This window comes from Musca vetustissima, unplaced genomic scaffold (genome assembly GCF_032173495.1).
Source record: "Musca vetustissima isolate MV318-11 ecotype Yass unplaced genomic scaffold, APGP_CSIRO_Mvet_v1 utg10841, whole genome shotgun sequence".
NCBI lineage: Eukaryota > Metazoa > Arthropoda > Insecta > Diptera > Muscidae > Musca > Musca vetustissima.
Window position 1 is genome coordinate 377825 of NW_026883530.1, and position 14902 is coordinate 392726.

The window sequence follows — 14902 nt, forward strand, 5'->3', positions numbered from 1 at the left end:
TTGGAATTTTCTGATTCCGATGTTCCAGTGAGGAGTTACCATGCCCGCCGACAAAAATCAGGACTTTTCTTTGATCACAAAAAAACAACAACAAAAATTTTTGGTTAACTACTTTTCTTCCTTTTCAAATCTTCAAATATATATGTGCTAAGTTACAAACCTTAACAAGCATTGGTAATCATTTACCAGCCCATTTAAAATCTTTAAAATAAAAAATCGAAAGGGGGGAAGGGGGGTCGGTTCCCTTAAGGATATCCTTAAAATATTTTTTTTAAATATCAACTCTTTCTGTAGACAACCCACGCTCATGGAAAAATATTCATTCTTTTCTTTAGTTCGTCTATAAAAGATTTCCTTTTTTACTTCGCCTATGAAAAACTGTCCTCAGGTCATCTGAGGACATCATAATATACGCTCTTCACCTCGTCTATAAAGGACCCTCTTAGGTCGTCTATGAGTCTGTCATAGACTCAGCTAAAGTTGGTCTATGGAAATCACCATTCAGATCGTCCAATGAAGACTATCTACTTCAGCTCGTCAATTAAAAACTGTCCTCAGGTCATCTATAAAATACGCTCTTCAACTCGTCTATAAAAGACCCTCTTTGGTCGTCTATGAGTCTATCATAATAGACTCAGCTTCAGTTGGTCTATGGAAATCACCATTCAGATCGTCCAATGAAGACTATCTACTTCAGCTCGTCAATTAAAAACTTCCTGATTCTATAGAGATTCCCTTCAGCTCGCCTGAGTGTCCTTGAAAGACTATTCTGTAGAAAACCCACGCTCATGGTTATTATTGAAAAAATATTTATTCTCGTCTACATTAGTTCGTCTACAAAAAATTCCATTCTTCAGTTCGTCTATGAAAAATTACCCTCAGGTCATCTATAAAATCAGATCAGCCGCTTTAGGTCGTCTATGAGTCTATCATAGACTCAGCTTAAGCTGGTCTATAAAAGACTCCCTTAAGCTGGTCTATAAAAGACTCCCTTCAGCTCGTCCATGAAAGACTCCCTTCAGCTCGTCTATGAAAGACTCCCTTCAGCTCGTCTATGAAAGACTCCCTTCAGCTCGTCTATGAAAGACTCCCTTCAGCTCGTCCATGAAAGACTCCCTTCAGCTCGTCTATGAAAGACTCCCTTCAGCTCGTCTATCAAAGACTCCCTTCAGCTCGTCTATGAAAGACTCCCTTCAGCTCGTCTATGAAAGACTCCCTTCAGCTCGTCTATGAAAGACTCCCTTCAGCTCGTCTATGAAAGACTCCCTTCAGCTCGTCTATGAAAGACTCCCTTCAGCTCGTCTATGAAAGACTCCCTTCAGCTCGTCTATGAAAGACTCCCTTCAGCTCGTCTATGAAAGGCTCCCTTCAGCTCGTCTATGAAAGACTCCCTTCAGCTCGTCTATGAAAGACTCCCTTCAGCTCGTCTATGAAAGACTCCCTTCAGCTCGTCTATGAAAGACTCCCTTCAGCTCGTCTATGAAAGACTCCCTTCAGCTCGTCTATGAAAGACTCCCTTCAGCTCGTCTATGAAAGACTCCCTTCAGCTCGTCTATGAAAGACTCCCTTCAGCTCGTCTATGAAAGACTCCCTTCAGCTCGTCTATGAAAGACTCCCTTCAGCTCGTCTATGAAAGACTCCCTTCAGCTCGTCTATGAAAGACTCCCATTCAGCTCGTCTATGAAAGACTCCCATTTAGCTCGTCTATGAAAGACACCCATTCAGCTCCTCTATGAAAGACTCCCATTTAGCTCGTCTATGAAAGACTCCCTTCAGCTCGTCTATGAAAGACTCCCTTCAGCTCGTCTATGAAAGACTCCCTTCAGCTCGTCTATGAAAGACTCCCTTCAGCTCGTCTATGAAAGACTCCCTTCAGCTCGTCTATGAAAGACTCCCTTCAGCTCGTCTATGAAAGACTCCCTTCAGCTCGTCTATGAAAGACTCCCTTCAGCTCGTCTATGAAAGACTCCCTTCAGCTCGTCTATGAAAGACTCCCGTCAGCTCGTCTATGAAAGACTCCCTTCTGCTCGTCTATGAAAGACTCCCTTCAGCTCGTCTATGAAAGACTCCCGTCAGCTCGTCTATGAAAGACTCCCGTCAGCTCGTCTATGAAAGACTCCCGTCAGCTCGTCTATGAAAGAGCTCGTCTATGAAAGACTCCCGTCAGTTCGTCTATGAAAGACTCCCGTCAGCTCGTCTATGAAAGACTCCCTTCACCTCGTCTATGAAAGACTCCCGTCAGCACGTCTATGAAAGACTCCCTTCAGCTCGCCTATAAAGACTCGTTTTTGCTGGTCTATAAAGACTCCCTTCAGGGATTCTCTTCAGCTCCTTTATGGGGATATAAAAATCCCTTTAGTTATTACTACGAAGATTCCCGTCGTCTGTGGATTATTTTTAATGTCATTATTGAAGGATGAATGAATGCCTTTTCTGCTTTCATTGTTCTATGCAGTAGTGTGAGGTTTACTGAGCAGAGTTTTTACGATCAGAATAGTTTTGGAATTACTCATAAAAATGGACTTTTTACCAATTTTTATATGATATGAAAACAATTTTATTAAATCGTTTCGTTAAGTAGTTAATCATGTTCAGCATTTATTCTATTTTTATTGCTCAAAGAACTAAAAAACTCCCACATAAATATTACATATGTCTAGGAAATAACATAGGTTATTACTTGGCAGATTTTTTTCCCATATAAAAATGAAATATAAAAATAATTCCGTCTTGCCAGCAATATTTTGTAATAAATAAAACAAAAATATTACTAAAAAAGTAACAGTTGTGATAAAAGGACCTTTTAAAGCGACCACAAAATCCACAACATTTATGACCCCATGTGTGCATGTGCTTGTCCACATAAATAACAACAAAATGCCAAGTAATAAAAACAAAACTATTTCTTCTCTAGGAGATTACAAGTTTTCCACTTAGGCCACAAAGGCAGCCAGTCGGCTGAATGGCTGGAAGGCTATTTTCTTGTCATTTGAAACTAAATCGAGTTTTGGCAAGTGTCGTCAAGCAGGAGCAGCAGCAGCAGCAGGAGATGATGTATGCACTTTAACATAAACTACTGTCAATAAATTTTGACAAGCTGTGAGTGTGTGGGTGTGAGGAGAGCCGGCGGTCTTGTTACTCTAGTTGGCATATCTACGACATACATACAAACTATTTGTTTTCGATATGTCATACATGTATTTGGAAACATACATGTATTTGTTTTTTTTGTTTGCTTGCTTGGCATGAACAAGTTTGACATTATTGGCAAGTGTTTCCGTTATGTTCCATAACTTTGCTAACTAACATGCATATGACGGCTTAGATTTCTGACAAAGTACAAAAAACGAAAAACAAAAAACAAACACGAAAGAGAGAACAATTTGTTGTTGATGTAGCCAACATTGTTGGGCAAAAAATAAATAAATAAATGGAATTTCAAACATGTCGAAAATAACATGAAACTTTCATGGATAAATAAGCACACACATACACACATTTATGTATGTGTGCTTTAAATGTTTTTTTGTTTTATTCTAGGATTAAAATTGTTTGTTGGATTTCTGTCTTCTTTTGTTATTTTGGCCAAGAGTGAAAATAAGTAGGTCAAGAAAATGATAAATTATTTGAAACATTTGTTTTTGGAATGTTTGAAAATTTTGTAGCCAAATTGAGGAGAAATATTTGTTTGTCGTGAAATTAAAACATATGTATGTGAAGAGACTTCATGCATCTCTACTATAAAAAGTCATTTTCAAGCCAAAGAGGCGTGAATTTTAAAAGAACATTTTTTCAAGGTAATTTTTATACCCTTCACCACACTGTGGTACAGTGTGGTGTATACCTTTGTGTATACTTTTGTAACAGGTAAAAGGAAACGAGATAGACACACTTGGTTTCTTTTGAGAATATGCATAGAATCACTTTTTAAGTCGATTTATGCATGTCCGTCCATCCGTCTGTCTGTCCAAGTTAAATAGTAAACAAAGTACACGTCGCATTTTTGATTCGAATTGTATGAAATTCGGCACAGCTCATTTATTCGGCCCAAGGACGAACCCTATTGAAATTGGGAAAAATCGGTTCAGATTTAGATATAGCTCACATATATATTTTCGTTCGATTTTATATAAATGGTGCGCCAAAGTTCATATATATTCTTAGATTTGCACGAATTTTGGCATAACGTACTAAATTAAGTCTAGAAATATGCGTGTTAAATTTCGTGAAAATCGGTTCAGATTTAGATATAGCTCCCATATATATTTTCGTCCGATTTGATGTAAATGGTGCACCAAAGCCGCTATATATCCATCGATTGGCACGAAATTTGGTATGGCGTACTGAATTAAATCTGGAAAGATGTGTGTTAAATTTCGTGAGAATCGATGCAGATTTATATATAGCTCCCATATATATTTTCGTCCGATGTTAAGTAAATGATGCACCAATGCCCCTATATATACTTCGATTTGCACGAAATTGTGCATAGAGTACTGAATTAAGTCTAGAGTGATGTGTGTTAAATTTCGTGAAAATCGGTTCAGATTTAGATATAGCTCCCATATATATTATCTTCCGATTTTATGTAAATGGCGCACCAAAGCCCCTATATATACTTCGATTTGCACGAAATTGTGCATAGAGTACTGAATTGTGTCTAGAAAGATGTGTGTTAAATTTCGTAAAAATCGGTTCAGATATAGATATAGCTCCCATATATATTTTCGTCCGATTTTAAGTAAATGGTGCACCAAAGCCCCTATATATTCTTCGATTTGCACGAAATTTTGCACAGAGTACTGAGTTAAATCTAGAACGGTGAGTGTTAAATTTCGTGAAAATCGGTTCAGATTTAGATATAGCTCCCATATATATTTCGTCGGATTTCATGTAAAGGGTACACCAAAGTCCCTATATTCGATTTGCACGAAGGGTATCATATAGTTGGGCCCGTCCGACTTTACTACTTTCCTTATTGGGTTTTATTTACATATTTTTTAAGGGCCACACAGGCATGGATTATGAAAGGATTTTTTCTAGGGACCACACATGCGTGAATTATAAAAGAACATTTTTTCAAGGTTATTTGTTTAAAATGTTTTTCAATGAGCCATCTAGGCATGGATTCTTCAAAAAAAATATATTTTTTTCAAGTAGCCAAACAGGCGTGGATTTTAAAAAATATATATTTTTTCAAGTAGCCAAACAGACTCCGTACAGCTCGACTATAACGGCAACCTTCAGTACATATGTAATGACTCCATTCAGCTCGTCTAAGGGACTCCCTCACATCCTCTAGTCCCCTCCTCCTGCAGCAAGTGTGAAAACACTCGATCACTGTCTGTTGTGAAACTCCCTCACCTCCTCTAGGCCGCTCCTCCTTCAGAAAGCCTGGAAATACTCGCTCCCCTTAGAGTACGTCTATAAATGTTTCTTTCAGCTCGCCTATAAAAACACGCTTCAGTACGACTATATAGACGACAGTCTGTAAAGACTCCCCTCACCTCATCTATCTCCTTGCAGCTCGTCTTTGAAGACTCCCTTTAGAAAGTCTAGAAAAACTTCCCATAGAGATTCTTTCCAGCTCTTCTATAGAGACTCACCATTAACACTCTTTAATGCCAGTATATTAACATTTCTTTTAAATAACTTTAAGGACACTCTATGTAAATTAACTCATGAAACATTAAAAAAAGTTAGTTGTCGTTTAAAATGGTCATAAATTATAGGCGAAGTCAAGTAACGACGTAACAATGCCAACGATGACCTGACCTGACCAACAACAGACAGAAAGCGGAATTAATTGCAAAGTGGAGTGGAAGCAACATTCTATGGCAAAAATAAATTAACATAAGTGCCAGGGCAACTTCGCTTTATATACACTTGTAATCTTAGTTAAAACAACACGCTAGCAATTAACATTTATGTTAATTGAAACAAAGGGGTGGAAACCTGAAACCCATTAATATGACCTTGCTCGGGAAGGGAAATGCCTATAAACATTTCAATACTGGTGCAAGGTTATCATGAAGTCACTTTGGAGGTTGGTTGTCGATGAAATTTTGAACTTCTTGCAATCTGTAATCCATTTGATAGCCATTATTATCATTTACACATCGCTTTCGCCATCACTTAAAGATTAAATGGTCAAAGAGAGACATGAGAAAACATATTCGGGTATTTCACTTTCTTGACAGTCGTTTTCATTGTTGACAGCCAAAGAGGCTGGGAGCCATTACATAAATGCTTGTTTAAAGTTCATGTTAAGAGTTGGCAACTAAAGGCAGCCAGAGAACATAAAACGTCTTTTGATAACTTGGCAGAAACAGAAATGGCTGTGCAACGCCCAAAATGTGTTTACTTTGGCATTATATAATAATGGCCCCAAACGAACATGGCACAGGAAATCAAAGAAAGGCAGCACTCACACACACTTACAAATATGCCAGGAAAAGAGAAGAGAAGAAAAAAATAAATATATTTTGGAGAGTTGTGACCTGTGACCGTTTGTGTGAGTGTGAGTGATAGTGTGTGTATTGTGGGTGTCAGCCATGGATGCTGGCACTTTATTTCTTGGCCAGTGTACCATCATCACACCCACCACCACCTTCAAACAACAAATATAATGTTACCAGCATCAGTAATATTTGCTTGTCATCCATTGTAGCCATTCATGTTGTTATTGTTGTCATTGTTATTATTGTTGTTGTGTAGATGTTTTTGGCACTGTTTTGGCAAGTTTATGTACACGATGAAGAGAAATGTGTCAAAATACTTGGCGACGCCCTTAACAATAACAATCTCGATTACAAACATTACCGAATGTTCCCCGGGGGGCTTGTACACCTCGAGCTGGTCCTTTAAAGGTAGTAGTTGCAAAAGTGCGAGTTCGTTTTTTTTTTCGTTTTAAATGTGTGCAGAGCACTATGTGTCCTGACCAGTTGTATGCAGGTTATATGACGGGTCCGGCAAGTGCCGAATGAGGAGATAAAAAAAGAAAGGTAAATTTTCAACGAATTTCTTTAGAAGGCTATAAAAATTAGGTGTTAGAATATTTTGTAAGGATATTTAGATCTATATATGTGGGATTTTAGGTGGCATTTTTAATGACTTTCAAAACTAGAATAGTTAATTTTTTTTAAGAATTTCGAGAGCTAGACGAGAATACGAGTGGATTTTTTTGAGGACCCGATCCAGAGCTATGGTTTCGTATTTTCTATAGGTATTAATTTTTTTAAGGACATTATTTTTTAAAATTCGAGATCAGTAGGCTTGGATTTTTTAAATAATAATTTTTTTCTAAAATTCCGATTTTCTATAGGCGTGGTTTTTTAAAGATTATTATTATTTTTTTAATTCTCGAGCTATAGGCTTGGATTATTCAAAAAATATTTTTTTTTTAATTCCGGAGCTATAGGCGTGGATTATTTAAAATTTTTTTTTTAATTCCGGAGCTATAGGCGTGGATTATTTAAAGAATATTTTTTTTTTAATTCCGGAGCTATAGGCGTGGACTATTTAAAGATTTTTTTAATTCCGGAGCTATAGGCGTGGACTATTTAAAGATTTTTTTTTAATTCCGGAGCTATAGGCGTGGACTATTTAAAGATTTTTTTAATTCCGGAGCTATAGGCGTGGACTATTTAAAGATTTTTTTAATTCCGGAGCTATAGGCGTGGATTATTTAAAGTGTTTGTAGATCTGGAGGCGTGGATTATTTAAAGTGTTTGTAGATCTGGAGGCGTGGAGTTTTTGAAGAGTATCTTATTTTTTAATTCCGGAGCTATATTTTTAAAGAACAGTGTTTGAAGATCAGGAGGATTGGAGTTTTGAAAGAAAATTTTTTTTACTCCCGGAGGTGTAGGCCAGAATTTTTATACCCTACACAACTATGTTGTCAGGGTATTATAGCTTTGTGCAGCCCCAAAAGTTTGTAACGCCGCGAAATATTGGTCCTAGACACACCTTGAAGTATACTGATCGTCATATCTCGACTAGCTGAGTCGATCTAGACATGTGTGTCCGTCCGTCCGTCCGTCTGTCCATTATAATTTGTAAACACGATACAGGCCACAGTTATGGACCAATCTTCACGAAATTTTGCATGTATGATGGGTTCTGCCCAATGAAGACCCTTATTGTTTTTGGTAAAGATCGGTTAATATTTAGGGGATGAAATGCACATATTACTTAATTTTAGTTGATTTTTCTGGTCGCTCTAGAGGCCGCAATTATGGCCCGAACAGCGGGTCAAATGGACCCTGACTTTTGTGTGAAAAATTACAAAATTTTTATTCTGGGGTGTATATGCTTGCTCCTGAAGGACATATACCCAAGAAGTTGATAGTATATCCAACAGGAATTGTTGACCTTCAAATTGATACCAATTATGTGGCTGTATGTACTCTGATGTGGGAGTTATACGTAGTTAGGTAAAGTTGACTATGTGCATAGTATTACTATTACTCCTTTAGAGGACGGAAATGTCGCGCTGATCGCTTTGAAATTGTACATGAATTTCCGATTATGGTCAAGGATGACGCCTATAGTTTTCGGTGAAGTTGAGATTTCATTCAGTGGGTGCAATGAACCGAAGACTTAAATTTTGTCAGATTTTCTAGTCGCTCTAGAGGCAATTATTATATGCCACATATTTCACATATTTTACAAGGGGAAGGGGATCTGACGAAATACTTAGAGCGGCTGTTTAGATTATGATCGGTCAATTTTCCGAGGGTCACAACAACAAAAACCTAAAGTGACAAATTTTTATTTTATGGCGTAAAAATTCACTTAAAAAAAAAAAACATTTTGAAAAATGTGCAAGACTTAGAAAGTGGAGTTGTTGATCTTACCGATTATAGATCAACAACTCCACTTTCTAAGTGCAAAGGGTGCAAATATCACGAAATATTGCCCAGGCTCAGAATATAGAACCGCCGAAAGTTTGCTTTTCGTGGTAGTTGTGTAGGGTATCATATGGTCGGCCCGTCCGACTATACTGTTCCGCTCATTGGTTTAAATTTTTTTAAATACTTCCAGGGCATAAGTAAGGTTTTTTTAAAGGCCTTTCAAGTCTATAAGAGATAAGATTTTTTTAAAGATTTTTTCAAGGACTTGTAGGGCTATAAGCGTTGATTTTTTAAAGATTTTTTTCTTAATTCGTGTGATATAGGCATGGATTTTTGAAGATAATTTTTTTAAGATCTTCCTGATGCTCGGATTTTTTATGGACATTTTTATGGACTACGACCATGGCTATAAGCTTGGGTTTTTTTTAACATTTTTTTCAAGGACTTCCTGATTTTCTTAAAGAATTTATATCAAGGACTTTCAAAGGTGCAAGCGTGAATTTCTTAAACTTTTTTTCAAGAACATCCAGAGGTGCAACGTGAATTTTTGAAAGAACATTTTTCTATGATTTCCAGGGCTATAAGCTGAAATCGGTGAAATCGTGGATTTTTTACAGTTTTTTTAAGGACTTCCGAGGCAATGAGCGAGGATTTTTTTAAAGTTGTTTTTCAAGGACTTCCAGAGGTGGAAGCGTGGGTTTGCTTAAGGAAATTTTTTATGGACTTCCAGGGCTATAATCTTTGATTTTTTTAAAGAAAAATTTTCAAGGACTTTCAGGGCTATAATTAATTAAAAAATCAATCTCTTTCAAAAGTACACGCGTGGATTTTTATCCATTTTTATCAACTATTTTTCAAGACTTATTAGACCTATACGTGGATTGGTATCCATTCTTTTTCAAGCCTTATCAGACATAATTTCTACATATTTTCTGCCCAGTACGCTACAATTTTTTTTTTTGGACCACAATCCACAATCCTAAAACAGGCACCCATTTGACCACTTTCGCACAGCAAGCAATGAAAATCTGTCAAAGCTGCGGAATAACAACATGAAGACAATTTAGTTTATACGATGTTTTCTTTATGAGATGTTCACACAGAGCGAGATCACATTACACTTAGTGGCCATTCACATCATCAACACGAACTATCTCTCTCTCTCTCTCACACACACACAAACAAAAATAGAAAAAAGAACACAACACAAGATGTCATCTAAAATAAAGTGTTGGCCGGTAGCTCAGTTGTGAGTTGAGTATAAGTGATAGGTAGGTATGAGTGTATTGGTGTGTGTGTGTCGTTTTCTTTATGTGTTATTTTGTGGACACGTCTTTTTAAGATGTTTAGATTGTGTTGTGATGTGATGAAGAAGAAGCAGCAGTTATTGCGCTTCTATGTGACCCTTGTGTGTTCGGGTGTTTTCTTTTGCCTCACCGTTTGCCTTCATGTTCATTTCGCGGACCCATCGAAAGCAATTTAATGTCATTTTTAATGGTACTTGTAAATGCTGTTATCATCGTACAATACTGGCATTTCTATCACCATGTTGGTGTTTTTTTATTGCCATTGGCAGTTGGTTTTTTTGGGTGTGTGTGGTTGGTAAAACTTAAAAACGACAAAAACATTTTACACTCTTTACATGATGATGACGACGGCCATGACGATTTCAAGAGTTTGTTAAATAAATTAAATAAAGAAAATGTTTGACGTTTTTTTATAATCCACAAGCGAAGTGCTACTTTTTTGAGTTTACTATTAAAATAAAACGCAATTAAAGCACTTTAATAATAAATATTACTGGGCCAGAAGCGGATACGTTTACACCCCCTAAAAACAAATATTGTGGGATATTGAAAAAAAAAAAACATTTCAAATAAATAGAAGATTGTTATGAACCATGAATAAATTTAAGAAATGTTGTAGAGCTTGAAAAATTATTTTTAATTAATCTAAGGTTATTACAGAGCTTGATTTTTTTTGAAAAATTCGAGTCTTTTATGGGTCGTTATTTTTAAATTTAAAAAAAATAATGGTTGTTATGGATCTTAAAATAATATTTATAAAGCCCACGCCTGTTACAGATCTAGAATTTTTTGTAATACATTTATTTTCCTTCGCTTCATTTTCCTTTAGAATGCTAATTAATTCCGAGTTAAACAAAAAATAAATCGAAATCCTTTAGTTGTATCCATTGACATTGAAGTGGAATAAATTTATCCAACATGTATCAATATTTTCAAACAAGTACTCATCGATGGCTTGATGACAAGAAAACAGGGGAACTGCCGCTCGCCGCAATCAAACAAGCTCATCAACGACCTCTTGAGTTTTAGACCCTCATTGTGAGGAGAACAAGAACAAGAAGAAGAGGCAAAATGAAAATAAAATAAATATAGACGACATACAAACGACCTATTTCTCATTATCATCTGAGTTTTCGTTGGTTGGTTGCTTGTGCTTCTTGGTTGACTGGTTGCTTAGTTGGCTGTTACACTTCCATTTATGTCGCTCCTAGGCCCCACACTCGCCCCACCCTACACGTTATTGCTTTTTCTGCATTACCTCTTTTGGTAACTTGTTGTTGCTGGTCTTCTTTTTTTTTGTTCTGTGGCATGGCAAAAATATTGCAACGTTCAAAAGTTCAAGCAGACACAACTCTTAGCGATATCTTCTCTGCTCCTTAAGTGTCATTGTGTGGAAATTGCTGTGTTTTTTTTTATTCTCCTCTCTGTGTGTGTTTTAAGTGCGATTGAAAAAATTGTTGAAGACGCTTGTGATTATCTTTTAACTTGAAATGGCAAACATTATCAAGCAGGGCAATATTCATGAAGCCAGGGAAGAAAAAAAAAACCGAAACGAAAATGCAACGAACAACTGTGACATTTAAAGCAGAGATACTACTAAACGTTATTGAAATGTTTCCATTTATATTTATGTATATATGGAGGGGGAAGCTGTGTTTTTCTTTCCCCTTCCCCTCCGCCAGTGGATGCACAATTAATGATTACATTTCTCCCCATTCCGTAACGAATAATTATTTCCTCAGGTAATTTCATGAAAATCCAATTGAATTAATTCACCTAACCTAGAAAGCTAATAGCGGATCATTTCATGAATAATTTGAAATTAGCATTAAAATTTCGGGGAAATTTTTTTGTTGGGAAATGGTAATGGTAATTGAAAAAATATACAAAATCTTGTAAACTTCGGTATGCATTACTTAAGTGCTCTTAGCATTCGTTTAACATTAAGAATTAAACAATCCGGTAAATTAGGTTAGGAATGAATGTGATAAAAATGTTTGAAAATATTTTTTTTTCAAGAAAAAATAAGAGGGAGGAGTTCTTTAAATATATATTTTTTCAAGTAGTAGAGGCTTCAGCATGGATTTATTGGGTGTTTTTGATATGTTTAAAGTATTATAACAAGGGACGTGATTCCAAAAAACATTTGTATACCCTACACAAGAGTTTGTAACGCGAAATATTGGCCATAGACCCATCGATCGCTATATCTCGACTAGCCGAGTAGGGATATATACGTATGTCGCTCCTCCATAAGTTATGGACCAATCATCACGAAATTTTGCATGTAGGACGGATTCTGCCAAAGAAGGCCCCCACTGTTTAAGGTAATGATCGATTTATATGGACACAAAAATTAACTTTGCCTGTTTTTCTGTACGCTCTAGAAGCCACTATTATGACCCGAACATTACGAAATTTTACACAGAGAAAAGGGTCTGACCATGGAACAAGCATTGATATTTTGATCAACATTTAGCGGGTAAAATTTTGATTCTATGGGGAATATATTTACTCTTGAAAGACAACGATTGGAAAATTTATCAGTATATTCAAGAGGAGTTGCATGCCTTTATAATTATATATGCATAAATATGTACAGCGGTCTATGTATTCTTATATTGTTTAGTATTACCATTACAACCAGACTAGAGGGCGGAAATGTAGCGCTGATCGTATTGAAATTATACGTGATCAGAGACGACACCTATAATTTTCGGAAGTGATCAGATTATATTTAGGGGATAAATTGGACGGAAAACTTTTTTGTTTCTTATTTTCTAGTCGCTCTATTTCGCACAACTTCACCGCAGGGAAGACGATTAGACCAACTAATTGGAATGAATGTTTTTATAGATGTTGAAGAAATAAATAAAAAAAACTGGTCGCTTCTTATAGAGCATACAAATAATTTATAAGACCCCTATTGTTTTAGTAAAGATGAAATAGACCAAAAAATGTTTTTTGTTCGTTTTTCTGGTCGCTCCAGAGGCAACAATTATGGTCGCTCCAGAGGCAACAATTATCGGGCCAAAGAATAAGCATGTCTATTTTGATAAAGATCGGCCAATATTTAGCGGGTCAAATGGACTCTGACTTTTGTGTGAAAAATTACAAAATGTGTATTCTATAGCGTATATATTCACCCCTAAAGGACATAGACCCGAGAAGTTGACAATATATACAAGAGGAGTGTTCGACCTTTAAATTGATACCAATTTTATTGTCGTATGTAATCGGGTGTGGGAGTTACACTTAAGTATTTAAAGGTTTATGTATTCAGATATTATTTAGTAACCCATTACCACACTAGAGGGTGGTAATATATTTCGAAGTTTTTACATGAGGATCCAGGTATGGTCAGGGACTACGCCTATAATTTTCGGTGATGATCAGATAATAATTTTGGGATGAACTGGACCGAAAACTTTTGCAAGAGGGTGTAAATATCGCGAAACATTTCCCAAGCTCAGAATATAGAAGAACAGGAAGTTCGATTTTCGTGGAAGTTGTGTAGGGTATCATATGGTCGGCCCCGTCCCACTATACTGCTCCGCTCACTGGTTTTTAACATTTAAATGTGATGGTGTGATGGAAATAAAAACCTATGCTTGTTAAGGTTTGTAACTTTGCACATGTATATTTGAAGATTTAGAAAGGAAGAAAAATAATTTAGAAACAATTTTTGTTGTTGTTTTTTGTGATCAAAGAAAAGTCCTAATTTTTGATGGGGGCATGATAACTCCTCACTGGAACATCGGAATTTGAAAATTCCAACGGTGTTAGAAAGAGTACATGTGAGGCTCTCGTATGAACTAGTATTATTGTATTCGCGCCACAATTAACGAAATGACGGAACTTTGAACATAAGGAAGATCATCACCGATTGGCTTTATCCTAATTCATACGATAGCTATGCACTCACAGAGAAACGTCCCATAATTTGGAATCGATCGGATTATTAGTTTTTGTGTTATCTTGCCCGCCATTCGCAATAACGCTGTTTGGAGAAAAACGTGTTTAAAGTTTGAGAAGCCCTCTTGCCGTCACTGGATGCTAACCCAATAAATTGGGTATATCTTCAAAAATTTTTGAGATTTTCACTTGAAAATTTATGGGGACATTCTTGAATTAATGTAGGTTCGAATTAAATCTAAATACAAAATTAAATTTTTTGCAACCGCAAAAAGGGCACATTTAATATCCAAAATCGTTCGGAACTCGATGTGGGTCGTGTCATTGTAAATTATTACCAAGAGAAAATGAAATATTGAAGAACATGCCCTAGGATGTTCTTCAATATTTCTAGGATCTTGAACATACCGGAAATGACACATACACTCTGTACGAGTGTTATATATAAAAATGTAGAAAAGGCTTTGGGAAATAATTGTTTATTTAAAATGTCCCATTCATTATATCATGATAGAGCCGAATCACCTGAAAATGTTCCCATAATAGCGAATAATGTCGGTAACTTAATAGGGAATATACTAAGAAATAAGGCCTAATATTGATAATTCTTGGTATGGAGATTTTCTACCAAATGAGAATCATAAATTTGTATATAACTCTTCAAATTATCGAAGATATGAAGGTATAAGTATATGGGAGGTTCGAAAACTTGTCCAAAAGACTGAATATTATGGGGTACGGCTATACGATATATTTCGTTTTAATAGCAAACATTCTAGTAGTAGTAGCAATGTGTGTGCACGATTTCAAAACTCGACCTTAAAT

At 36.2% G+C, this 14902-nt stretch overlaps 1 protein-coding gene across 4 annotated transcripts in view; it reads right to left on the reverse strand.

Annotated features, from left to right (window-relative positions):
• The window catches only part of LOC133330463 (gamma-aminobutyric acid receptor subunit beta), a 108757-nt gene that overhangs the window by 75797 nt on the left and 18058 nt on the right, over nt 1-14902 (reverse strand). The window lies entirely within an intron of this gene.